Source organism: Pseudonaja textilis, chromosome 6, assembly GCF_049901715.1.
Source record: "Pseudonaja textilis isolate UNSWEBS1 chromosome 6, rPseTex1.2, whole genome shotgun sequence".
NCBI classification, from domain to species: Eukaryota; Metazoa; Chordata; class Lepidosauria; order Squamata; family Elapidae; genus Pseudonaja; species Pseudonaja textilis.
Genome location: NC_141995.1, coordinates 48,791,665 through 48,819,006, shown reverse-complemented (window position 1 = coordinate 48,819,006; position 27,342 = coordinate 48,791,665). Strand labels below are relative to the sequence as shown.

The window sequence follows — 27,342 nt, the reverse complement described above, 5'->3', positions numbered from 1 at the left end:
GTGTGTGTGTGTGTGTGTGTGTGTGTTGAATCAATCAACCATCCAATTCGATCAATCGAAGATCTCTCTGCTAAATGGAAGGACCAAAGGGACCCGTGCAAAAAAGGAGGGAAAAGCAGGACACATAATTTGTCGGGAATAGTATAGGTCTAGTATATTATAGTATCAGTATATAGTACATACTATAATATTAGTATAGTATAAGTATAGCATTAGTACATTATAATATATAGCATAGTAGTATAGTACAGTATTAGTATAGCATAAATATAGTGTATGGTATATAATATAGCATATAGTATTAGTACCGTATTTCCCCATGTATAAGCACCCCCTTTGTATAAGCCACCCCCCCAATTTTTGGACTGTGAAGTTTTGAAAAAAATATTTTATTAGAGAAACAAGTTATGAAGAAAGAAAATTTACAAAGAAACAAAATTCGACGTCTAGATCTACAACTTTGGTCATGACGCCGAAAGCGGTGTGGGCAACGCTAGCAATCTACGCATCAGAACGAGAGTAGGAACGAAGCATTCAGGCCGATGCCTAGCGTATGCATTTCTATCGCGTACTCGCACTCGTAATCGTATCATCACGTACAATTTTTACAAAAAAGTATAGCATACTGCTGGAAAACCAGTTTATTCCTACTTTATTATTTTATGCATTTTTCACGTATAAAAAGTGTACCTGCTTTGTATATGCCACCCCCCTACTTTTTGGGCTTGAAAATTTTGGAAAAAAGGGGTGGCTTATACATGGGGAAATACAGTATAGCATGAGTATAGTATACAGTGTAGCATTAGTATAGTATATAGTAGTGGTGGCTAACTGTGCCAAAAATATTGTGGGCTCCTGTGCCAAAAATTTTGTGCGCGCTCATGCACGTGGTCTCACATGCCAGCACCCAGAAAGCAATGTACACGCCCCCCCCCATCACCCAGTTACCTGTACTGCACCTCTTAGCTGATTTTCAGCCCACTTTGAGGCCTTTTTCGGCCTCCCAGAGGCTTGAGCATAACTTCTGCAGCCTTCGCAGACCGAAAAATAGTCTCATTTTGGAAGTGACAAAACGGGCCTATTTTTCGGCCCGCAAAGGCTGCAGAAGCTGTCCTCAAGCCTCCGAGAGGCTGAAAAAGGCCTCAAACAGGCCAAAAATCAGCTTGGAGGCACGTGCATGCGTAGTGGGGTAAGTTTGCCTGTGGCATGCGTGCCGGCACAAATGCCTTTGTGTACTGTCTGTGGTATGTGTGCCATAGGTTCATCGTCACAGGTATGTAGTATAGTATTAATATAGCATAAGTATAGTATATAGTATACTATATAATAAGTATAGTATATGGCATAGTATTAGTATAGTATATGGTATAGTATTGGGATTAGTATAGTAGATAATATATATAGCATTAGTACAGTACAGAGGTCTCCAAACTTGGCAACTTTAAGACTTGTGGACTTTAACTCCCAGGAGTTAGTAGGCCCAGTTACGCACTCACCGAACCGGTTGTTACACTGCCTGCTAAGTCCAAGATGGAACCTGACAGGATGCATTTTACCATCTTTAACATACTGATCATTTTGCAGCTCCCGGAGTAATGAAACGTCACTCAAGAGGACACGGCTGCCACTCACCAAAATCACTTTTCGTTTGACTTGCTGTGAAGACACTAATCCCTTCTTCCGCTTGTTTTCGCTGAAGCACACTAATAATAGCAGGAATCTTTCAAAACAGTTTGCCCTCATTTTATGGAATGGACAGTTTCTGCTTGAACACGCCCTCTGGAGATTGCTTGAGGGGATCTATTTTAATACCAGTTGCTGAGGGCGTGTAATCTTGCCACCTCTAGGTCTTCATCTTCTGAAGCAACTATGTATTGCAGGTAGTCCTTGATTTAGAACCATTCACGTAGCGACTTAAGAGTTAGAACTGCACTGAAAAAAGTGACTTATGACCGTTATTCGCATTTACAACCGCTGCAGCATCCCTGCGCTCACGTGGTTAAAATTCAGGCTCTTGGAAACTGGTTTGTATTTATGACAGTTGCAGTGTCCTGGGCTCACTTGATTCCCCATTTGTGACCTTCTGACAAGCGAAGTGAAATGGGGAGGCCAGATTCCCTTAACAACCGACTTAACAACTGCAGTGTGCATTTCACAAGGGAGGCAAAAAAACGGGGCAGGACTCCCTTAACGAGCATTTCGCTTAGCGATGGAAATTTGGGGGTTCAATTGGAGCCATAATTAGAGGACTACCTGAATTGTCCTTTCAAACTGCATGGATTCCTGATAATCTGAAGATAAGGTAGTCGTTTTCTGGCTCTGCTCATCTCCGTTACAAGCCGAAGAGCCAGCGCTGTCCGAAGACATCTCTGTGGTCATGTGGCCGGCATTGTTCTGACCCAAACCTGGTTCCAAGGAAGCAAACACGAGACAAAGGTAACAGCACAACCTTTTAATGTTTCTTTATGAATCCCGTTAAAAGCTGCTTCAAACCAATTAGCTCTGATAAGAAAGAGCCTTGCCAAGGTTTTGCAAGGCTGCCAAGAACACCAGATAAAGTTGCTAAGTAATAATTCAAACACAAAGAGTCTCTAAACACCAACGCTGATACTCCTAACATTCACCAGGCTCGAGTGTAAAACTTCTTTGTTTTTTTCAAAGAGCTGCGGTTTCTCAACCGGCTTTTATCTCCTCAGGGAGGAGTCATTACTTTGCAGCCTTATTCCCGAGTCACCCGTGCTGCTGCAGCTGCTCTTTCCTTCGAGCAGCCCTGCGCACACGCTCACTGGGCACAGGCTCCTCGGGGGCCTCTTCATTGCTGCTGCCAGCCTCCACAATCTCCAAAGGCAGCATTCCACCCCCTGATGGTCCTGGCCCCATCCCTGCATCACCCGCTGGACCCTCATCCGAGTCCTCGCTCTCCAAGATCTCAGCCATCTGCAACTGCTGCCGGCGAACCACAACAGGCATAACTAAACGCCGAAAGCGCACGGAACGCGGTTACCTTCCCACCAAAGTGGTCCCCATTTTTCCACTTGCATTTTTACATGCTTTCGAGAACTGCTAGGTTGGAAGAAGCTGGGACAAGTAACAGGAACTCACTCTGTGATGCGGTGCTAGGGATTCGAACCACCAAACTGCCGACCTTACTGATCGACAAGTTCAGCGCCTTAGCTGCTAAGCCAATGCATCACTTTATCCGATGATGCTAACAGGCGAATATCTATCTTTCCTAAAGTTTTACATATATTTTTGTCCTAAAGACAGGCAGTGCCACTGGGTTCACCTGTCCACAATGCTTCTTCACCTGTTACAATTCCCTTAAGTGCAATTCATCAGGGATTGGATTTGAAAACATGTCCTTGGGGCTCCTAAGTAAAATAACCTGGAAGTCAATTCTGCTTCAAGTCTTGCCAAAATGCATTGGGCTTGCTTAAGAATAATACATTTTTAATTAGCCAAATGAATTTTAAATTACAAAGCTCGTAGCCAAAAGAAAGAAAGAAAGAAGAAAAAAAACAAAAGAGAAAGAAAGGAGAGAGGAAGGAAGGAAAGACAAAGGAAGGAAGGAAGGAAGGAAGGAAGGAAGGAAGGAAGGAAGGAAGGAAGAACAAAAGAAAAAAGAAAGGAAAAAGAAAAGGAGGGAGGGAAGGAGAAAGAAAGAAGGAAAGAGATAAAGGAAAGAGAAAGGAAGAAAAAGAAAGAAGAAAAAAGGAAAAAGAGAAAGAAAAGAAAGAGAAAGGAAGGAAGGAAGGAAGGGAGGGAGGGGGAGAGAGAGAGAGAGAGAGAGAAAGAGAAAGAGAAAGAGAAAGGAAGGAAGGAAGGAAGGAAGGAAGGAAGGAAGGAAGGAAGGAAGGAAGGAAGAAAGAAAGAAAGAAAGAAAGAAAGAAAGAAAGAAAGAAAGAAAGAAAGAAAAAAAGAAAGAAAGAAAGAAAATTGGGGGTATTAAGTACTGTATTAAGTACTGTAATTCAGGCAGTCCTCGACTTGCAACCACAACTGAGCCCAAAATTTATGTTGGTAAGCAAGAAGTGGGTTTTGTGACCATTTTACAACTGTTCTTGCCACCGTTGAAGCATTGCAGCTGTTAAATTAGTAAGACGGTTGTTAAGTGGAATCCAGTTTCCTCATTGACTTAGTCAGGTCACAAAAGGGGGAATCACTTGATATGAGATGGTGCAACTGTCATAAAGACGAGTCAGTTGCCAAGCGTCTCAATTTTGACCATGTGACCATGGGGGATGCTGCAACAGTCATTAAGTGATAAAAACAGTCATAAGTCCCTTTTTTACAGCGATGTTGTAATTTTGAATGTTCATAAATGAACTATTATAAGCTAAAGATTACCTGGATCACTTTGTTTTTTTAAAAAAGTCTGATTAAAAACACGGGACTCATTTTTTTTCTGTTGGCATCTATACACACACACACATACACACACACACACACACACACACACTAGCTGGATACCTGTGCTTCGCTATGAAACTATGTGATCGGGCTTAGTTTTGGAGGAGGAAAATAAGGAAAAAAAATTCTGGTTCTGCCTACCAACATCCGTCAGTATTTATCTGGCTAGTGTCCTGTCAGTGTGTGAGAGAGTTGAGGGCTGCTTGGAAAATGAAAGAGTATTTGCTGTGTGAGCAAGGAGACAGCAAGGAGCCTGGGCGTGGCTTAGCTCAACTGTTCTGTATTAAAACTGCTTGGTGCTCTGAAACTGAAACTGAAACTCCTCTGCTTGTGTTTTGCCTTTGGAACAAATTCAGGTGGGGAGGGGGAGTAGAACTCCTTAGCATCAGAGCGTGTTAATAATAATAATATAGGAAATACTCGAAATGCTCTGATGGTCATTTCGAAATTCCTTTCTTAGTGAGCCCCTAGCAACCAAGAGGAACATACGGGCCAAATTTCAAGTTTGTAAGCTTTATGGTTCTGGAGATTTTGTGATGATGCGTGAGGGGTATTTTGCTTTTATATATATAGATACAGATATTAAAGGTGCTTTCATCACCCAGATGCTTATCATTTAATAAGGATTCGGGCTCCTATTACAACTGCAGCCAGAAATGTTGCAGAACGAACCATCCCTAAATCTGGAGTGACAGTGCTTTTAAAAATGCACTCCTATAAAAATACATAACCTTTCATTTGCTTTTCTTCAAAGGTGCCTTTTTTTAAAACTTCTCCTGGGGCTACAATTTATCTTGTAGTCTGTAGCGGTTAATTCCCTTCTTTTAATTAAAATTACATTCCACTGAAAGGCATTCATTTTGTTTTGTCTGTGGGGATTCTCAAATCATCCAGGTCCCCAAAGGTGCTTTTTTTTTTTTTTTTTTCAGGAGGCAGCTGGACTTTCTTGGTTTTTCTTTAAAGACGTTTCGCTCCTCCTCCAAGAAGCTTCCTCAGCTCTGAACTGATGGTGGTGAATGGAAGGATTTATACTCCTTGCAGACAGCTGGTCATTTGCATCCTTTTTAGAGAATCACTGAAGCCTGGATAAACCTCCAAGCAGCCTCAACGACTCTCTAAAAAGGATGCAAATGACTAGCTGTCTGCAAGGAGTATAAATCCTTCCATTCTCCACCATCAGTTCAGACCTGAGGAAGCTCCTAGGATGAGAAGCGGAACGTCTTCAAAAGAAAAACCAGAAAGTCCAGTTGCCTCTTGAAAAAAAAAGCACCATTGGGGGTATTCATTTTGTTTATTTATTTTAAACATTACGTGACTATAATATGACTCTTGGTGGCTTGCACATTATAGAACAAATAGGAAGTTAATTAAACAAATATTAAGACAGCAAGAACTATATATATATATGCAACAATGGAAAAACAAAGTAATTCCCACGATGGAAGAATAGCTGGAAAAAAACCCGACAGGAGCTAGCAGAGATCGCCAATCTAATTGTTTTAATCCAAGAAAAGAATCCATCCAATTTTGATTTTTACGTGGAAACACATATAGATTTTGGGATCAAGACAAGAAAAAAAAAAGGAATTTTGACTTTGGGATTTGCAGATTTAGGGTTTATACTATAGATACAGCTAGTATATATTAAGTATGCAAAAATAAAAACTTAAGGCTGTAATTTCATTAGTTTTTTCCCCCACAGTACCGAAAAGGTTTGGAAGTTTTCTTTTTCCTCTTTTTTCCCCTTTTCCCTTTTACACTTATCTCTTCCCATTTTTCCATTCCCCACTATCTTTCTTTTTCCATTTTTTCCGTTCCAACCGTCTTTATTTTTGCTTTTAATTTTGTATTTTGATCATCTCCATTTAAATGAAAACATACTCAAACCTAAAAATGAGCAATGAGAATTTCCCTGCATGGAGAAGAAAATGCCATCGTTGTTTTCACTTCTATTTTCTAGGATTTAGGATTCCGACAATCTCAATCAAATATATGTATAAAACTGAGCATTTTAAAAAAATTCCTTGTCTGTAAAAAAATATTAGATGCTGCCTTTATTTCTGTTTTTTTAATATAATGCGTGTGTATGTATGTATGTATATGTGTATGTATATATACATACATATATATATATATATACATACATACATACACACACACACATACACATATATGTTTTCTTAAGTTTTCGCGGGTATTTATATGTATGGTATTCGGCTTTGTTCAGGTATAATGACGTGGGAAAATACCCGAACAAAGCTGAATACCATACATACATACATACATACATACATGTGGATGGATATATATAGACAGACAGACAAAGGATGTAGATGGATAGATAGAAGGTATAAAGAGATGATAGACAGATAGGCAGACAGACAGAGGGATGGATGTAGATGGATAGATAGAAAATAGATATGGAGATGATAGAGAGATAGATATAGATACAGTAGATGACCGATAGAAAGATAGATGGAGATGACAGATAGATAGAGGAGATAGTGATGAAAGATAGAGATGATAGATAGATATAGTGATGAAAGATAGATAATGATAGAGAGTAAGAGGTGACAGATTTTATATATATATAGAGAGAGAGACAGAAGGGGGAGGGAGAGAGAGCTAGAGCTATAGAGATTAGATACAGATATTGATATCATATATAGATATAAATAATTGAACAACAAGATCTCCCCTGCATGCAGAAGAAGGCAGATGCCTTCCAGCTTCTGTTGAAAATAGCCTTCGGTTTGGGGTATTGTTCATTTTTCAGCTTACCCCAATCTTGTACGTGTGTCAAAGAACAGCTAACTCACAGCTTGACTTCCGGTCTCCAAAGATTCCTGAAGATGCAGGCTCCCATCAAAATCCCTTTCTACGTTTCTCCTCCAGCAAACCCAGCACAGACTGTCCGCGCACATTCAGCCGCGTATCCCTACCCGAAGCCAGCAAGAGAGGAAGTGTGCAGAGCGGCGGATGCCAAAACAAGCAGCCAGCCAAATGCTGGAATTTCTGAAACCCAAAATAGATGCAGCTCAGCAAACCTTCACAGCTCCACTCCTTGGCGCTGGCAGAGCGGGAGAAGCAGATCCGATGGGCAACTTGCCCCAGTTTTACCCGAGCCAGCATATTTCTGAAGACCAGAGAGCAGAAGGGAGGTGAAGATTTGCAGAAGAAAAGGAAGAGGAGGACGTGGCTGCAGCCGTGATGGTATAAGTTGTGATTGTATAAGTTAACTGCAGTTTTTGGACTATTGCACTCAAAAAGTGTGTTCAAAAATCAGGGCAAAGAACCAAGGTTAGGAAGGGATGAAACACCAGAAGATGGGAGAACCAAAGCCAACAAAATGTTGAACAGTTGATCAATTTGGGATCATGTTGATTGTTGATCAATTTAGGATTGTGTAACTAGTATTCAGTGCATCTCTACGTAAGCCTCTACTACACTGTTTCCCTGAAAATAAGACCCACCTGGAAAATAAGATCTAGCATGACTGTTCAGGTTGCTCGTAATAAATAAAAGTCCTATCCCAAAAATAAGCTCCAGTTAAGATCGTCAGCCAGGTGGACGTGTATTTTCCCAAAAATAAGACCTAACCAGAAAATATGTCTTTGGAGCCCAGTCTTATTTTCGGGGAAACACAGTAACATTTGCACAAAAGGGCATCTCTAATTGAAACCAAAGGTTTTTAGGATTATCGCTCAAAAAAAAAAATCTACTACTGCTTTGAAAAGCCTTAGTAAGACCACTCTTGGAATACTGCATCCAGTTCTGGTCACCACAATATAAAAAAGATGTTGAGACTCTAGAAACCAAGATGATTAGGGGACTGGAGGATAAAACTTATAAAGAATGATTGCAGGAATTGGGTTATGTCTAGTCTAGTGAAAAGAAGAACTAGGGGAATCATGAAAACAGTGGTCCAATATTTGAGGGGCTCCTACAAAGACGAGGGGGGTCAAACTATTTTCCAAAGCACCAAAAGGCAAGACAAGGAACAATGGATGGAAACCAACCAAGGAGAAAAGCAACCCAGAACTAAGAAGAAATTTCCTAACGGTGAGAGCAATCAATCAATGGAATAGCTTGCCTTCCGAAGTTGTGGGTGCTTCATCACTGGAGACTTTCAAAAAGAGACTGGACAACCATTTGTCTGAAATAATATAGGGTCTCCTTCTTGAGCAGAGGTTAGACTAGAAGACCCCCGAGATCCCTTCCAATCCTTATTCTATATTCCAGTGGTGGCAAACCTTTTTTATTATGGTGTGCTTAAAGCACACGTGTGCCAGCAGCCATAATGCAATGCGCCCCGCCCCCACTACGCATGTGCGTGCAACACCCCCCTCACCTGCACTGCACATGCGCGTGCCTCCCAGCTGATTTTCGGCCCGTTTGAGGCCATTTTCGTCCTCCCAGGGGCTTGAGGGAAGCCTCTGCAGCCTTTGGAGGCCAAAAAACAGACCCATTTCGTCACTTCCGGTATTTCCGGAATTTCCAGAAGGCCCATTTTTCGGCCTCCCGAGGCTTCAAAGGCTTCCCTCAAGCCTCTGGGCGGCCTCAAATGGGCTGAAAATCAGCTGGAAGGCGTGCGCATACGCAGTGCAGGTAGGTTTGGCCGGGGTTCGCGTGCCCACACAAATGGTTCCACATGCCACCTGTGGCACGCGTGTCATACTTTCACCATCACGGCTATATTCAATGGAAATTCTGGTCCCAATTGCAGTCCCAGATGATACAAATTAGGAAATGTGTGTCATGGTTTTCACAATGACATCATGATGTACATAACAGATTTTTATATATTGTAGATGTTTATATTCTGTTTACCATTCTCATTGGAGGAGTTGTGGATTTCTTACGCATGGGAGATAAGATAAAAAAGAAAGAATTAAATCAGATTTATAGGCATGCTCTTACTTTCAATTTCGGAAACCATAGCAATCAATGTAATGGAAAAGCTAATGCATTTTAATTTGATACCCTCAAAGATTGATAATTTATCAGTTTGACTGAAGGATATCTTCAGTAAATAACACACTGTCTTTTTGCAGGTATTCTTCCTGTTACATTAAGTAAAATTTAAAAAAATCTATGCTATGCATTTAATAGTAATCCAATTGTTAATGGAAATGGGATCATCAGAAAAAAAAAATCACCTTCATTCTCAGCTCATTAAAAAAAAAAAGTTTGAAATTGCTTCCTTTTCCTCTGATAGTCTAATGTGCTCTGGGCCATATTTTTGTCATTGCCAATTTAAGGAGCGCGTGTGGGCGGATTCAGAGATCTTACAGTACCATTAAAACTAGCACCAGAAACAACATCGGCCAAGCCAACTCATCACACAGAAAATGAAAATTTCTATCCCCGGGGCATTTAATTTCAAGGATTTCATCGGACGTTATAGAAGTTAACCTCCCTGCTTTGCAAATAAACTGGTTGTGTATTAGCTCACTGAATGCATGTGAGACAAACAGCACCCAGCAAAAATTTGCATCCACAGCATTGTTTTTCAAACAAAAAACAAAAAAACCCAACAGTTCTCTTATGCTAAGACTTACATAGGATTAGTCTGGAGACTAAGGCATATGAAGAACAGTTACAGGATTTGGGTTTGGCCAGTCTAGAGAAAAGAAGGCCTCGTGGGAACATGATAGAAGTATTCCAGTACTAGCTCGATACTCGTGCTTTGTTACGAAACTATGTGGTCAGGCTTAATTTTGGGGGAGGAAAATAAGGGGGGAGGAATTCGGCCTCTGCCTATCAGTATCCATCGGTATTCATCTGGCTAGCGTCCTGTCAGTGTGTGAGAGAGTTGAGGGCTGTGTGGAAAGTGAAAGACTATTTGTTGTGTGAGCAAGAAGGAGACAGCAAGGAGCCTGGGAGTGGCTTAGCTCAATTGTTCTGTATTAAAGCTGCTTGGTGCTGTGAAACTGAAACTCCTCTCCTCTGCTTGTGTTTTGCGTTTGGAACAGATTCGTTTTCAGGTGGGGAGGGGGAGTAGAACTCTTTAGCATCAGAGCATGTTAATAATAACAATAATAATATAGGAAATACTAATGGCTCTGGTGGTCATTTCAAAAAATCCTTTCTTAGCGAGCACCTAGAAGCCAAGAGGAACATAGGTGCCAAATTTCAAGTTTGAAGGCTTTACGGTTCTGGAGATTTTGTGATGATGCATGAGTGGTCTTTCGCTTTTATATATTGAGATTTGAGAGGCTGCCCCAAAGAAGAAGGGGTCAAGCTATTCTCCAAAGCACCAGAAGGCATATGAGAAGGAACAATGGATGGAAACTAATCAAGGAGAGAAGCAACCTGGAAATAAGGAGAAACTTTTAAAAGTGAGGACAATTAACCAGAGGAACAACTTGCCTTCGAAAGTTATGGGTGCTCCAACACTGTAGGTTTTGAAGAAGAGATAGGACAACCATTCATTTGAAATGGTATACCACTTCAGATAAATGGTTTTTCCAGTCTCTCCTTAAACTCCTCCAGTGATGAAGCACACCAACTTCTAAAAACCATTCCACTGATTAACGGAGTGACAGAATAACAGATTTGTTAAGGGACCTAGTCCAAGCGGGAAATGCTATGCTATTTAAGAAACACGGTTGTCCTATCTTTTCTTAAAATCTCCCATTGATGGAGGCATCTTCCAGAGGCAATCTTGCCCCCCCCCCCCACCTCTGTTTCACAGTCTGGGAACTGAACAATTTTACCGCATTGACATTTCTGTCCTCGGATATCCTGACGTTTGGTTTATCTTTCTATTATTTATAGTTGCATGACGCCTGCATCCAGCTTGTGACATCGAGTGTGTTTCTGATACTTGCCACTCAGCGTTGATCTGTCATGCTCGCAAGATTACTTGCCTCGTTTATACATTTAGTCCTTGACTCACAACAGTTCATTTAGTAGCTGTTAAAAAGTTAGAAAACAGCCCTGAAAAAAAAGGGACTTGCAACTTGCTTTTTGCGCTTACAACCATTGTAGCATCAATAATCATGGCCGCATGATTCAACTTCAGACGCTTGGCTACTGACTCACATTTATGACAATTGCAAGGGATCATGTGATCCGCTTTTGTGACCTTCTGACAAGCAAAGTCAACTGTTCTGTCCCAGCCCTCCCCAAAAAGCACTAAGTCAATTCTGAGTCCCAGCGAAAACCTCTTTTATTACATTAATGTGAATTTATTTCCTTCACAGTCAGCCAACGGCTTGGCAAACAGTCTTGCAAAGGTATACTAATGAACTCAGACCTTTATCAATCCTGGAATGCTGCCTGGTAAATAGTTCCACACTCAATGCTGACAGGGAAGGGCTGGGTTATATAGACAAATCTCCACAAAGAGACGACCGAATGAGTGAGTTGTTTCTTGCAAAAGCCTTTTCTCCTTTTGCTTCTCTTTTAATCCTGATGGGAGGGGCCATTCACTGTCCACCCGTGGCCTTACTCCCATGTCGACCCTGAGTTCTTAATTGTGCCTTCCTTTCTGGCAGCTCTGCACATGTGCATGCTGGGAACCGGGTCCAGAAGCTCCCCTGCCTCACTGCTGTCCAAGCCCAAAGGCAGCTGATGACTGCCAGCCTGCCCTGGCCCCATCTCTGTCTCTGACGCAGAGCCCTCATCCGAGCCTTCCTCCGCCTCCAGGACTGACCCAGGTTCCTCCCCAACCTCCTCACTACTGTCCAACTCTGCTGGCAGCCTTGCCAGATGCTGGTGGGTCAGAACATCACTAGGGAAGATGGATTCGCTTTACAGTCATATTACTAACTTAACAATTGCAGTGATTTACTTAACAACTGTGGCAAGAAAGATTGTAAAATTGGACAGAGCTCATTTAACAAATGTCCCGGTTAATTGTAGTCATAAATTGAGGACTACCTGTATTCAGCATGGTTTCTCCTTTCTTTATACCTTTTATGCCCTGCGTAGGTGATTCATTCGTGATGTTTCAGCCTATGGAATAGATTTGGTGGCTTAATTAAAAAATAAATAAATAAATGCTTTTCAAAAAGAATTAAGAGAGAATCAAAGCTCCTAATAGTAATTCTGAATAGCTCCAGGGCATTTTGTGGGTACCAAAAGTATTACTTTTGCTAATTACAGATTTGATTGAGAACTCTGTTCAACATTTTCCCCATCTTTCTTTAACTAGCATTTCCAATAGAGGAGAGGATCTTATGGAGCAATTAAAACCCCTAGAAGTAATTTCTGCTTTTAATTTCACTTCTACAAATTCGAACAGCATTCTGCTGAAAGGTTTGTGCCTTTTCTTTTTTTAAAATGAACATTTCTCAACACAATCTCTTTGAATTTTGAAGGTGGGAAGTTCCCTCTAAGAATTGCATGAAAGTTAATTTGTGCTGACAACTGGCAAAATCGAAAGACTTGGCTCCAACTTAAGTTTTCTGAAATGCTCTACGCATGACATAAGAAACCACTTAGTTAACAGAGGGTTTTGGGTTTGCATGTGTATTATATAAACAATGGTTTTCACCCTTGAGAAAAGCAAACAGCCATGTTGAAATAACTAAATAACAGAGTAGGGAGGTACCTTAGAGGTCTTCTAGTCCAACCCTCCCTGCTCAGGCAGGAGACCCTATAGGGCAAGGGATTGGACTAGAAGATCTCTGAGGTCCCTCCCACCTCTTATTCTGTGGTCAATGGAAATTCTGGTCCCAATTGCAGTCCGAAATGATACAAATTAGGAAATTTGTGTCATAATTTTCACAATGACATCATGGTGGACATACTGATTTGTATGTATTGTGGGTGTATATATTCCCTTTATCATTCTTATAGGAGGAGTTATGGATTTCTTAGGCACGGGAGATAGCAAAGATACATTATTCTACACTTTTCAAAAAAAGACGTAATTAAACCAGATTTATAACCGTATTCTTAGTTTCAATTTCTGAAATAGTAGCAATAAATGTAACAGAAAAGCTAATAATGCATATTAGTTTGATAGTCTCCTGGATTGATAATTAACCAATTAAACTGAAGTATATATTCAGTAAATAACACAATATCGATTTACAGGTATGCTTCCTGTTATATTAAGTAAAATTAAAAATTATAAGGTTTCTTGCTAAACAGGGTTAGACTCGAAGACTTCCAAAGCCCCCTCCAACCCTTGTCGTTCTACCATGTTTTCCCCAAAATAAGACCCTGTCTTATATTTTTGTTGCCACCAAAAAAGGCACCAGGTCTTATTTTCGGGAGACGTCATCCACTGACTAACCTTACTCGCATGCGTCACCCCTGGCCTCCTTTTCGCTGTCAGAGGCCTTCAGGAACTTCTTCCATTGAAGCCAAGGCTTTCCTGAAGGCCTCTGCAACCAATGACAGAGCTCTGGATCGATCCGGAGCTTTGTTATCTGCTCCAGAGGCCTTCAGGAAAGCCTACCCAGCCTTGCTGGCTGCAGAAGAAATGGGCCAGCAAGGCAGGTGTCGGGGTGTGCGAGGCCTGTCTACAACTGTCCAAAGTAGTAAGGTAACTCCAGCACCCTCCATCCCCACCCTAGTTTATTTTTTAAAGTGGGCAGGATCTTAATTAGGGCTTATTTTGGGGGGTAGAGCTTATATTGGGCTCACATGTAAAAATCAAGCTAGTAGGTCATATTTTGGGGAAAACAGGGCATTTATATGGGAAGATGAGTAACAACATTAGCATGAGAGGTTTAAGGCACCGTGGGGAGGAAAGTAGAACTTCAATGCAGGCCTAAGAGGCAGTCAACTCTTTCATGGGGTTCAACTCTAGTTTGCAGTAAAAAAAATTGTCTAGCTGCCTCCAGAAAACTTCAACAGAGGACCACGTCTACCGTCAATCGAAGCTGTCGAAAGATGCAGGGCTGAGATTTGACAGCCAAATCTTGACAGATTTATAATGGCTGGATTCACACCTCGTTTGGCAAATGAAACAAACGAACTACAAGGAAGCCCAGTCAAGATCCAGCATATTCTGGCAGGGATATCTTCTGTTGTTTGACAAGTGGCTCTGAAGACTGATCCCAAACCAAGCAAGACAGCCTTAAAGCAAATTTTTGCATTATTTGAAGCTTGAAAACCCCGTAACTAAAATTTCGTTCTGGGTTCATGCAACGGACGTGTCCCATATATAACAAGGGACATCCAAAACTTTGCCACTTTAAGCCTTGCAATGTGTTGTGGCCTGCCAGCTGCTAACAAAGCAGGTGGCAGATTTGGACGATGAGGAGGTTGGGGAAGAACCTGGGCCAGTCCTGGAGCCTGGAGAAGGCTCTGGTGGATGCTCAGCATTGAACATACAGAGATAGAGTCAGGCTGTCCAACATTTCCCAGCCACCGGAGAGGCAGCTGCCTTTGGAATCAGAGATGAGTGAAGAGGACGAATAGCTGGGGCCTGTTCCAGATGCGTGTATGCACAGAGTAGATAGGAGAGGTGAACAAGGGTGGACAATGAGTCAGGTCGGGAAGCAAAACAAACATGGATGCTGACTGGCCCCTCCCTGGCTGGGGAATAAATAGGAGGAAAGGTTGGGTTGTCGCACACAACTGTTCGCATTTCTGGAACGTTTGCTCCTTGTGTGTTTTGTGTGACAAGGACTGCCTTGCCAGAACTGAGGTTTGTCTGTTTTAATTTGCAGCCTCCCAGCTGGGAGCTCACAACTTTGCATTTATCATAACGAGCTGATAAGGACTATTATTTCATTTAACTGCTTGCAGGACTCTGGCCTGGACTTTCTGTTGGCACAGGCAGTTAATTCCCAATGTGTAAATAAAGAGGGGTTTTCCTTCGCGGGGAGTGTTTCTTGATTCTGCGAAGGCTGGGTCAGAACAGGTAGAACATCCTAGAATCGGAAGGGAGCCTGAAGGTCTTCTAGTCCAACCCCTCTGCTCAAGCAGGAGACCTTGTGAACATCAGCTCCCAGAATTCCTCAGGCAGCCTCTATTTCAAGCTGAAGTCCAGAAGTGGCCAATTTTGGAGACCCTTCCAGTAGGGTGCTGTTACTAGACATCCTACCTGGACTGTGGAGGTTGTGTTCAACTAGGTGGGATTTACTCCAAGAAGCCCAAAACTTTGATTGAGGTGGGACGCAGATGGTGAACTATTGAAAACATGGAACCACAGGGAATAGGTAACACCTGCCCCTCACGTTTGGGAACTGGTCTCCATAGAAACCATGCAACAGCCAGCAAATTCATCATGTTGTAGGAATCCTGGAAAATGTTGGTGTTGTGGTTCACCGGCAGCCTGTGCAGACGGCAGCAGAATTGGGCAGTGGGGAAGAACGGGGACCAGTCCGGGAGTCTGCAGAGGACTCAGACGAGGGTCCTGCATCCAATGCAGAGATAGGGACAGGACCATCTGGGAGTGGGGTGCTGACTCTGGATACTCCAGAGTCTGGCAGCAGTGAGGCAGAGGAACAAGGGGAGCCTTGTTCTCAGTGCGCATGTGCACAGAGCTGCTAGAAAGCGAGAGCAGCTGAAACAAAAGGTGGCGACTCGGGAGTAATGCTGGGAGGTGATTGCCCCTCCCATAAGGTATAAAGGACAGGCAAAATGACGAAACCTTTTCAGGAGGCAAAGTTGTTTGTTCAGATCAAATTCATTCTTGAAGCTCTTTGTACTTCGGTTGGTTGTTTTTCTAGTTCACTGGACACTTCTGTTATTGGCAGCACTTCACAGGAAAGAAAGGTGGGTGCTTATCTCGAGGGACTGTTTGAGATTCATTACCAGATGGGAATGAAAATAATTCCCAGCGTTGCAATGAAACAAGAATTGTTTTTAAAATAAGCATGTGCATAATTACAGTCTCAGAAGCCTTGGTAGGAACAGTTGGGCCTACACTGGACCAAGCTAGAATGTGATTGATGTCTTCATGCAAGGAATGAAACCAGCCCTGGGTGGCTGATTAACAAAGCATGGTTAAACTACGGGTTAATGTCCTGTGTCAACAATGAGAACAAGGTTATGTTGGCCAGATCTTCACTTATTCATCTAATTTCCTAAATAAATAAAACCGTGAATGCTCAGGGTTCTCTAATATATACCACTGAATTCTTCATCAATACAACAACTTATTTAATTAAATGCTATCAATAGTGAACATAGATCCCAGCCCAGTTTTAAACAATTCTGGATAATCCATAAAGATAGCATTTCCAAGATTATATATCAGTGTGTTAAACTTTGCCCCCTTTAAGACTTTTGGAATTCGACTTCCAGTTGGCTGGGGAATTCTGGTGAGTTGAAGTCCACAGGTCTTAAAAGTCATCAAGGTTGGACACTTCTGTTATATATACATGCGGCTTGGTTTTAAGGCCTTCCTGTGAAGTCTAGACCCACCCTGTTCATTTCCTTAAGTATGGAAACTATGAGATTAGTCATTCCTTCAGCTTTCAGCTTTCCTGTCTTTTCATGCAAGAAGCAAAGGATTGGAGCTGCAGACTTCCTTTTCTCCTGCCTTCTGCCATTCCCAATCCCTAAAATTGCTTTGCTGCCTTTTGGTCTATTCACTGTATTTAACTTACCCATGTTTCCCCCCAAATAAGACCCTGTCGTATATTTTTTTGCCACCAAAGAAGACACCAGGTCTTATTTTCGGGGGACGTCATCCAGTGACTAGCCTCACTTGCGTACGTCACTCCCAGCCTCCATTTTGCTGTCAGAGGCCTTCAGGAACTTCTTCTGCGGCCGACAAAGCTTTCCTGAAGGCCTCTGAAGCCGATAACTGAGCTCTGGATCGATCCAGAGCTTTGTTATCAGCTCCAGAGGCCTTCAGGAAAGCCTTGCCAGCCTTGCCGGCTGCAGAAGAAATGGGCCAGTGAGGCAGGTGTCGGGGTGTGTGAGGCCTGGCTACAACTGTCCAAAGGTAAGTAGTAGGGCAGCTCCACCCACCCATCCCCACCCTAGCTTAATTTTTACCCATGCAATCTGGAATGGGCAGGATCTTGATTAGGGCTTATTTTGGGGGTAGGACTTATATTGGGCACACATGTAAAAATCAAGCTAGGAATTACTTTCAGGGTAGGTCATATTTTCGGGGAAATGGTATTTATGATGATTATCCCAGAATCATAAATCTCATTTTGTGATTTTCTGACAAGCAAAGTCAACTCAACCAGGCAGATTCACTCAACAACTGCATTACTAACCTCACAACTGTGGCAAGGAAGGTCGTAAAATGGGGCAAACCTCACTTAACAAATGTCTCACTGAGCAACAGAAATCTGGAGCTCAATTGTGGTTGTAAGCCGAGGACCACCTGTATAATAAAATCGAGGCAATTAGAATAAATAAATAAATAAATAAATAAATAAATAAATAAAAGGAATGCAAAGTATTTCTTTTTTTCCTTTGTCGAACGTAGTCACACAATCCAGTGTACAAATTGTTCTTGGGGGATATAAATCAGGACACAGGGTTGAGTGTCCCCTTCCACTTTAACATGCTATTTCCCACAAACTCTCAGCCGCAAGAAACTTGGCTCGTCAAAGGCCTTCAGACATCTGCAAGGCCTGCTGCCTGACTAGCTTATTTCACACGAAGTTTGTAGCCTAGAGGCTTGGGTGAACTCAGCCAACTACATCTGATTCACCAAGAGTCAATTAAAGGCGCTGAATTAATCATGTAGGTATAAAGCCAAGCAGGCTTTCCGAGCGGAATGCGATGGCTGGAGGGGACAATTTTCTCAAGGAACTCCTTGTGATGTCAAGTTGGTCTCCGCATGGTCATGGGGACCATCTTAATTTTTGCTTTAACGGCAGCAGACAATAAGGCTGTCTGTCTGTCTGCTTGTGTTAACCGCGGCCAGAATTGTATTTGCAGAACATTGGAAAGGTGTGGAGCAGTGGCGAATTGCTACCGGTTCGGCCCGGTTCCACCAAACCGGCAGCAAAACATGCTAAAAGCCCCAACGATCAGCTGAGAGGATAAAGAAGAGAAAAGCACAGGAGTGACCTCACCCATCCCTGCACTTTTCTCTTCTTTACCCTTTCAGCTGATTGGCGCAGCATAGCCTCAGCTGGTGTTTGGAAAGCTGCATGCACATGCACGCATGTGCGAAATGCGCGATCACCGAACCAGTAGGGAAACTGATAGAATCCCACTACTGGTGTGGAGATCCCCACAGATGAGAAGATATTTTTTTAAAAAATACTAGAATGTGCAGAAATGGATAGATTACTACTTGAAATTAAAGAGAAGGAAGATACGGATTATTTTGAAACATGGGGCTTGTTTTATTTATGGTTAAATAACAGAAAAAGAAGTTAGAACATTTAAAATTATAAGCAAAGTATTACTTTTACCAGGAGGGTTTATGACAATATGTTTATTATCAATATGATTTAGTACTAACAATTAAGTATTAATATTATGTTGAGAAAATACTGTTATTATATGATCACTACTGATGAACATTATGATGATGACTACTGCTCAAACTCACTAACAACATTGATACATATATATTCTCCTCTATACATATAAAAGCGAAATACCATTCACACATCATCACAAAATCTCCAGAACCATAAAGCCTACAAACTTGAAATTTGGCACAAATGTTCCTCTTGGCTTCTATGTGCTCACTAAGAAAGGATTGCTCGAAATGACCATCAGAGCATTAGTATTTCCTATATCATTATTAACACGCTCTGATGCTAAGGAGTTCTACTCCCCCTCCCCACCTGAAAAGAAACCTCTTCCAAATGCAAAACACAAGCAGAGGAGTTTCAGTTTCAGAGCACCAAGCAGCTTTAGCACAGAACAGTTGAGCTAAGCCACACCCAGGCTCCTTGCTGTCTCCTTGCTCACGCAGCAAATACTGTTTCCGTTTCCAAACAGCTCTCAACTCTCTTACACAGTGACAAGACACTAGCCAGATGAATACCGATGGATGTTGGTAGGCAAAGGCAGAATTTTTCCCCCCTTATTTTCCTCCCCCAAAACTAAGCCCGACCACATAGTTCCGTAGCGAAGCACGGGTATTGAGCTAGTTGTTTACATAGACACTGAAATTGCTGCTCTTTCTTTATATATCGTAAAAATAAAAATATTTGAGGAAAACAATAAAAAGACTGGCTGACTGCTAAGCATTTTGGAGGAATTCAGTCAGTCTGCTTTGCAAACCTTGGATTTATGGCTTGGCCTGCTGCGGTATGTGAACCTCGCCCGTTGTGGGTTTTCCAGCACCCCCATGCCTTACCATGAGCCCAACCTTATTCAGATGAGTGAATCACTTTCCTGTTGATGCAATTGAACTCTTAGGATCTACCTGAGTTCAAATTTTGACTCATCGTTCTGTACAGACGCCACTGCTGAGGTAAATACAGGCCGCCCATGCAGCGTAATGTTTCAATTACAGTCCATTCAGAAAGTCTTTGAATTCCCTTCACTTTTGCCAATGATGTTATGATGCCACCGGACTCTTTATTTATTTCTTTGTTGTTTGTTTGTCAAAAGCTTACAATATAACAGAAACAAAAATAAACATAAGTTTAAATACAAGAAATAGGAACTAATAATTGGGGACAATAGGACAGAGATGGTAGGCACGATGGTGCGCTTATGCACGCCCCTTACAAACCTCTTAGGAATGGGGTGAGGTCAATAGAGGTTAGTTTGAGGGTAAAAGAGTGGAGGGTTTTAGAAGGTGACAACAGAGTCAGGTAGTGAGTTCCAGACATTGACCACTCTGTTGCTGAAGTCATACTTCCTGCAATCGAGTTTGGAGCGGTTTACATTTAGTTTATATCTGTTGTGTGCTCTTGTGTTGTTGTGGTTAAAGCTGAAATAGTCATTAACTGGCAAGACGTTGTAACATATGATTTAATGTACTATGCTTAAGTCCAATCTTAGCCGGCATAGTTCAAGGTTGTCTAAGCCTAGAGTCTGGTGCTGTAGGGTTATTCTGTTGTGAACAGAGGAGTGTAGTACTCTTCTAGTAAATACTTCTGGACTTGCTCAATTGTATTTATGTCTGATATACAGTGCGGATTCCAGACAGCAGAGCTGAATTCAAGTATTGGTCTAGCAAAGGTTTTGAATGCCTTAGTTTGCAAATCAGTATTACCAGTTGTAAAATTAAGTTTACAACTCTTAAAGCCTTTTTGGCAATAGTGTTGCAGTGAGCTTTGGTGCTTAGGTCATTGGATATGAGAACTCCAAGGTCCTTGACAAAGTGAGGGTCATCAACACTACACTTGTTCAAATTCATTCCCCCCTCCTCATTAATTTCCATTCAACACTCTGTAATGACAATGTGAAAATGGAATTTTAGAAATGCCTGTAAATTTATTTTTTAAAAAAACCCTGAAATATCCCATTGACAGATGTTGTGATGACCCAAAGGGGCGTGGCACAAAGGCAACGCAGTCAAATAAGCAAGAAGTGTCCCTTAAACACCTCCAACTTTGCCCCCAATGTCCAGCTACCTTAGGCTGGAGAAAAAAACTCCCAAGAACAGACTTTAAGTGGAGGAATTCAGTCCAAAAACAAAGTACATATAAACTGTAAATAAAAATCCACACAAACCATGCTGCAGCAATTAATTGGACATGGCAGGAGAACGAATTGCAGACTTCAAAGACCAACACACAGTTGGGAAGACACTAGATAAGCCACAACGATACCAGATAAATTCACAATTTACTCCCAACCTCTTACTGTGAGCAGCTTCCTCTTTTATACAATGTGTTCCCAGCTGCAGCTAATGAAGGGAATCAGGGCCCTTTCCTCCCCCATAAGCCATGCAACTCACGTTGCTCCCTTCTCTGTTCCTCCCTGCATGCCCTAGGATGAAAAGGGGATGGGCCTGGGTCTTCCTCTGAGCTCCCTCTCCCTTGTTCTATCTCTTTCCTGCTCTGCCCAGCCAGACTTTGCCCTTCCCCAGTTTCTTCCACAGCCATCGAAGCCACACTCTCACTCCCTGTCAGCTGCTCAGACTCCCCCTCCGAATCAGATTCCGACAGGGGCATGACATATGTGTTCAGACCCTTTGCAATGATACGTGAAATTTAGCTCCAGTTCCTCCCATTTCTCTTGACCATTTCTCGCCGCCTTGGATGGAGCCGACCTGTGGTAAATTAACTTGACTGGACATTGATTTGGATAGGCCTGTAGGAGGCCTCACAGCTGACAAGGCCACACTGTTAGTAGAGCAGAAGCCATGCAGTCAAAGAAACTGCCTGCCGAGCTCAGAGACCAGGATTATTATTATTATTATTATTATTATTATTATTATTATTATTATTATTATTATTATTATTATTATTGTTGTTGTTGTTGTTGTTATTGTTGTTATTGTTGTTGTTAAGATTTTGTTCTTTTGCACTTTATTAATTTGATTCTTTTTGTTAGTTTTTATTGTTTGCTTTTTGCTTTAAATATGGTTTTACATTTTATAAGCTGCCTCAAGTCGCCCTGGGTGAATAGGCGGCAATATAAATTCAATAAATAAAATGAATGAACAAATGAACAAATATATAAATAAATAAATAAACAATTGCAAGGCAAAGATCTGGGCAAGGCTACAATAAAATTTCGGCTGCTAAGAGCACGGTGGCCTCCACATAACTCTCCAATGGAAGACATTTGGCACGACCAGGATTCTTCCCAGAGCCGGTCAAACTGAGCAATTGTGGGAGAAGGGCCTCGGTAAAAGAAGTGACCAAGAACTTGATGGTCACTCTGATTGAGCTCCAGAGATCCTGGTGTGGAGATGGGGCAGAGATCCAGAAGGACAACCATCACTGCAGCCCTCCGCTGATCTGGGCTTTATGGCAGAGCGGCTCGAACAAGGGGTGTCAAAATTGATTACACTGAGGGCCGCATTGGGGTTGTTTGACCTTAGGGAGGGGCAGGGGGCGTGGCCAACTTGGCGTCACACGTGTTGGCGCCTGTGGTGGCCCAAGTGCTCCGCTAGTGAAAACGGGCTCCTGATCTCCGTTTTCGGCTGCGACAGCCTCCCTCTGCCAGTGAAAACAGAGCTCGGGAGGGCTGTGCATGGTTCTTGTGCACTCTGTTTTCGGCTACGACAGCCTCCTGCAACTCTCCGCCAGTGATAATGGAGCTCCGACTCCGTTATCGCTGGCAGAGGCACTCCGGGCCAGTCCTTCGCTGTTTCCACAGCAGCCCTCGGACCAGATCTAAGCACCCAGGTCTGACATTTGGGGGAGGGGTGTTAGTTATATCCCTCCAAGTGTACATCTCATCCAGTAGAATTAATAGATTGCCGGTTTCAAAGTGTCAAAAGATCATCCACATAATGATCAGTGATCTTAAGGAAAGCGAGCTGCAGAAAGTCTATGGAGATTCTCCATAATTCAGGTCAGGGTCGTCCCAAAAGTGGTTTTTCCAAAAGGCAACTGGACTTTTTTTTTCCTTTGAAAACGTTTCACTTCTCATCCAAGAAGCCCCTTCCTCTTTCCTTTCCTTTCCCTTCCTTTCCCTTCTTCTTTCCCTTCCCTTCCTTTCCTTTCCCTTCCTCTTCCTTCCCTTTCTCCTTTCCTTTTCCTTCCTTCCCTTTCTCCTTTCTTTTCCTTTCTCCTTTCCTTTTTCCTTTCCCTTCCTTTCCTTTCTCCTTTCCTTCCCTTTCCTTTCCCTTCCCTTCCTTCCTTCCCTTTCTTCTTTCTTTTCCTTTCCTTTCCTTTCCTTTCTCCTTCCCTTCCCTTCTCTTCCCTTCTCTGGGAAGAAGGATGAGAAGTGAAATGTTTTCCAAGGGAAAAAATAAAAAACCAAGAAACTCCAGTTGCATTTTGGGGGGAAACAAACAAACAAAACCATTGGAACAAGTTTCTGAAGCCACCAAATTGGATCTGGGGCCATGAATTACTCACTCTTATTCTAAAATGGGAGGTGAGGTATACCATCTCTGTTTCCGCTTCTTAAACCTTCTTCAAATTCTTCTTCTCGTCCGATTTGAAAAGTGGGGCTGCTGGGCCAGTGTTTTGTTTTTTTAAAATTAAATCACTCGATATCCCAAACCGATTTGCTCTGAAGGAGATCATCAAATAGTCGATAGAACTCGCTCTCAAGAAAACATGCCCTGCGAAGTCATTGCATGCTTTCTCTGCCTTTACGAAGAAGAAATCCTATGATCCACAGCCTTGCATCCAACCACTGCTAGCTACCCAGGATTAGTTGGCACGCTGAAGCCAAACCACAACATGTTTCACATACCCCTGCAAATGCAGCCATCGTGGTTTGTGAGTTATGGTTTGTGGTTTTAGCTGCTGCCCAGAGAATCTTGGGCCTTTGTTACAGACTGCAGCTATCCTTAAACCTCAGGCTGTGGGGAATTACATATATCTTAAGCCTACTTATTGAATATTTGTGCAACGTCGGGCACAATTCCTCTTACACAAATATGCCAAATACCAATAAAATCAGCCCCATCCAAAAATAAAAATAAAAACCAGCAGCGATTAAAAATAATAATAAATCCAATGACAAAGACTTGTCTCACAATGTTGCATCCTGACTAGATTTTTGGGAAGGAGTGGATGAAATCAGACACTATTAATCAGTGAAGGACAGGAAACATCCCAAATGTAAGCAACATCCAAATGTTACTTAACGAACTTCTTAAAAATAAACATTGATGTTTTGGGCCAAGCTATTCCTATCCTTCTTCATTACTTTATTATTTGTCCTGACTATTTTCGTACTGGATTTTTTTTTCCTATCCGAAGTTGCACAAAAATACATCCAGAGGAAAGACACACAAACACACACATTTGGGGGAGGGGGGAATAATAATAAACCCAGGAGAACATTGAAGCAACCCAAATGCCAAATAAACAATCCGTTGCATCAAAATATTTCTGCAGCTAGCTCTCTGTACTGACGTTGGCCAGGTTTTAATTTCGTTTCTTTTGGTAGGCTAACTTTTAAGGCCTGCGGACTTCAACTCCCAGAATTCCCCACTTCCAGCATGGCTGACTGGGGAATTCTGGGAGTTGAAGTCTGTTAAGTCATAAAAGGATCAAGGCAGGACACCTTTGATTTAAACAAGGCCTGTGCTTTTTTCCATTTTCCGCTTGCCCTCTAATTCTGAACTCGGTTCTCTACAATTCCTGCATTGGGAAGCTTCCCCCCCCCCCCTCCAGACTGAAATAATTTTTGCGGGGTGAAGGGGGGGATGGAGGAAGGAGCCCTTCTGCACAGGGCCAACAGTTTCTTTTCTTTTTATTAAATATTAAATTTACATGCTGTCCATCACATGACTGAGATGACTGGTAGCTTGCAATGCAATATTATCTATCTCTCTCTCTACCCATCTCTATCTCTCTATACCTATCTTTCTACCCTCCTCTTCTCTCTCTCTGTCTGCCTATCTTTCTCTCCTCTCTCTTTCTCTCTCTCTCTCTCTCTCTATCTATATATATATATATATACCTGTCTACCTATCTATCTCTCTATCTCTATCTCTCTACCTACCTCTCTCTATCTACCTATCTCTCTACCTATCTCTCTTTCCCTCTATCTTTTCTCTCTCTCTCTCTGTCCACCTATCTCCATCTCTTTCCCATCTCTCTCTCTCTCTCTACCTCTCTATCTCTCTATTTCTATCTCTCTCTATTTATCTCTATCTTTCTACCTCTCTATCTTTTCTATCTATATTTCTTTCTACTTATCTCTACCTATCACTCTTTGTCTGTCTCTCTGTCTGTCTGTCTGTCTGTCTGTCTGTCTATCTATCTATCTATCTATCTATCTATCTATCTATCTATCTATCTATCTATATCTATCTATCTATCTATCTATCTATCTATCTATCTATCTATCTATCTATCTATCTATCTATCTATCTATCTATCTATCTTTCTACCTCTCTACCTCTATCTAATCACTATCTATCCATCCATCCATCCATCCATCCATCCATCTAATCTCTCTCTCTCTCTCTAATCTCTATCCATCTATCTATCTAATTTCTATATCTATCTATCTATCTATCTATCTATCTATCTATCTATCTATCTATCTATCTATCTATCTAATTTCTCTATCTATCTATCTATCTATCTATCTATCTATCTATCTAATTTCTCTATCTATCTATCTATCTATCTACCTACCTACCTACCTACCTACCTATCTACCTACCTACCTACCTATCTAGTATTGCATATATATATAAATATGGAGCCTTGCTGCCTCTCCCTCCCGATATCTCCTGAAGATGCAGTGGGAGAACTAAACCCCAGGCTGCCTTTCTGCTCCCTCTCTGGAAAGCCCACCCTCACTGCTCCCCAAAGAGGACAGTCCAAGACCCCCAAGTCCCAAGATTCGAAAAAAGCATCCAAGGCGCAGGAAGCGAACTGGGAAAGGAAGGGTGGCGGGGCTGTCTGTAAAGGGAGACACTGGGGGGGCATGTCAGAGAGGGGGACTGGCAGATGCCCCCCCCCACACTCCCCTGAGTGGAAAATGGGGTGTTCGTGATGGAGGGAGGAATTGGGTGCTGGGTGAAAGGAAGGAAGGAAGGAAAGAAGAAACATAGATGAGGTGGAAGGAAGGAAGGAAGGAAGGAAGGAAGGAAGGAAGGAAGGAAGGAAGGAAGGAGAGAAAAGAAGGAAAGAAGGAGAGGTGGGAGGGTTAATGGAAGGAAGGAAGGAGAGAAAGGAAGGAGGAAAGGAAGGAAGGAAATAGAGATGAGCGGTTGAAGGAAGGAAGGAGAGAAAAGAAGGAAGGAAAGAAGGAGAGAAGGGAGGGTTAATGGAAGGAAGGAGAGAAAGGAAGGAAGGAGAGGAAGGAAGGAAGGAAGGAAGGAATTAGAGGTGGGAGGGTTAAAGGAAGGAAGGAAAGAAGGAAATAGAGATGAGCAGTTGAAGGAAGGAAGGAGAGAAAAGAAGGAAGGAAAGAAGAAGAGATGGGAGGGTTAATGGAAGGAAGGAGAGAAAGGAAGGAAGGAGAGGAAGGAAGGAAAGAAGGAAGGAAATAGAGATGAGAGGTTGAAGGAAAGAAGGAAGGAGAGAAAGGAGAGAAAAGAAGGAAGGCAAGAAGGAGAGGTGGGAGGGTTAATGGAAGGGAAGGGAAAGGAAGGAAAAGAAAGAGGCGCCGCAGCTTCCCCAGCAGGCCCGCCCGTCCCCGCCACCCTCCGGCCTCCCCCGCTACAGAAGCCCCCTTGCCTCCCGCCGCCGCCGCCGCCTCGCCTCGCCTCGCCTCGCCCGGGCGTCGGAGAAGCGACGGGGGCGTCCCGGCCTTACCTGCCGCCGCTCCTTCTCCTCCAGCCCCGCCGCAGCAGCCGCAGTAGCAGCAGCAGCCCCGGCCGCCTCCGGAAACGCCGCGCCGCCGCCGCTGCGCTTTCCCGGCGAGCAATTCCGGCCTCCGGCCGCGGCCTGGCCTCGCCTCCTGCGCCGCCTCCCGGGGAAGGAAGAGCCCGGCGGCCGGGAGAGGCGCAGGCGGGCGGGACGGAGGGCGACGCGGTGCGGCCGCGGGGGAGCCTCGCAAGGAGGAGCCGATGGAGGAGGAGGAGGAGGGAGTCCTGCAGAAGCCCCCCCTCCCCTTCCCTTTCTTTCCCTCTCTTTCCTCCTTCCTCTTTCTTTCCCTTCCCTTTCCTTCTTCTCCTCCTTTTTTCTCCTTTTCCTTCCTTTCCCTCTTTTCCTTCCCCTTTTTTCTTCCCTCCTTTTCCTTTCCTCTTTTTCCTTTTCTTTCTTCCCCTTTTTTCTTCCCTCCTTTTCCCTTTCCTTTCCTCTTTTTTCCTTTTTCTTTCTTCCCCTTTTTCCTTCCTTTCTTTTCATTTCCCTCTCCCTCCTTTCTTCCCTTCTCTTCCCTTCCCTTTTTCCCTCCTTTCTTCTTCTCTTTCCTTCCCTTTTTCCTTTTCTTCCCTTCCTTTTCCTTTCCCTCTTTTTTCCTTTTTCTTTCTTCCCCCTTTTTCCTTCCTTTCTTTTCATTTCCCTCTCCCTCCTTTCTTCTTCTCTCTTCCTTCCCTTTTTC

At 42.8% G+C, this 27,342-nt stretch overlaps 1 protein-coding gene across 17 annotated transcripts in view; it reads right to left on the bottom strand.

Annotated features, from left to right (window-relative positions):
• The window catches only part of APBB2 (amyloid beta precursor protein binding family B member 2), a 126,361-nt gene extending 99,520 nt beyond the window's left edge, over positions 1–26,841 (bottom strand). For 12 of the 17 annotated variants that reach the window (XM_087936766.1, XM_087936768.1, XM_087936771.1 and 9 more), the window contains exon 1: positions 26,613–26,761. The gene's annotated coding sequence lies outside the window, so the exon portion shown is untranslated. Of the gene's footprint in view, positions 1–2,253; positions 2,406–7,191; positions 7,373–26,612 lie in introns of those variants that run through there. The other 5 variants (XM_087936770.1, XM_026699806.2, XM_087936769.1 and 2 more) reach the window with 5 other exon arrangements.
• Positions 26,842–27,342: the final 501 nt, after the last annotated feature.